Consider the following 894-nt stretch of genomic DNA (forward strand, 5'->3'; position numbering starts at 1 on the left):
TCAGTGACCGGATCATATTGATGCTCTTTGAGCCCAACTACGGTCTCTCGGCTGCTTCCGAGACTGATCTGTCTGTCGCAGAGCCGGTCCATGGATCCCAGGGGTTTTCAGCAGCTTGATGGTGGAAGAAGCCACGAATCCTCTGCATCCCACTTCAACCGGACAGATACTCGCTGTCCATCCTCTACTTCAGTGAAGGGGACCAGGGTACCAAATCAAGGCCTAAGGGTAGTGGCTTTAATCTCAGGTGGAAATATTATACACACGTCAGAGAATGTGGCGCAAGAGAAATAAAACCCTGCCTAACAGGCTCAGTAGATGCTTACATAATGCTAATATGGCACACTAATGAACAAGAACATTGTAAAATGGTATTTCGTATGAAAAAGATGGCCGACCCTTGATCCGGACTAACGTAAGCCGATCACTGGAGACATCCATGTGACTGATCCATGTCCTCAGAGAGGACAGAACAGGGGTGTCCAACTCAGCGTCCCTAAGGGCCACACATGACCTTAAGGGTCTGACATGTGGAGTTTATTGCTTGTATGTCACAAAAAAAGTCTTTTATGTCTTCTCCACCAAGGCAGTCCTGGTGCTGGTTCCACTCCAGTTCTCTAAGAACCAGCTGGATCTTCCCCAGCCTGAGAGCTAGCAGACCGTTGGTTTCCTCCACAGACCACGGTGGTTCTGGTTTCCCATCCATTATGTCTTCTCCACCAAGCCAGTTATGGTGCTGGTTCGGAGTGAGGGCCAAATATCGAACCGGTTCTTTGCTTTTCCACACAAATAACCCTGGTTCAGGGCCAAGAACATGGGTTCCAACTCAGCACCAACGTAGCGCTGGTCTAGAGAGAAGAACCGATTATGACAGGTGCTGGGGGGGGGGGCGGG

At 50.0% G+C, this 894-nt stretch overlaps 1 protein-coding gene across 1 annotated transcript in view; it reads left to right on the top strand.

The window, feature by feature from the left end:
• The window catches only part of LOC117947588 (synaptophysin-like), a 14,225-nt gene that overhangs the window by 3,012 nt on the left and 10,319 nt on the right, over positions 1-894 (top strand). The gene's annotated exons all lie outside the window — the stretch shown is intronic.

This window comes from Etheostoma cragini, chromosome 7 (genome assembly GCF_013103735.1).
Source record: "Etheostoma cragini isolate CJK2018 chromosome 7, CSU_Ecrag_1.0, whole genome shotgun sequence".
NCBI classification, from domain to species: Eukaryota; Metazoa; Chordata; class Actinopteri; order Perciformes; family Percidae; genus Etheostoma; species Etheostoma cragini.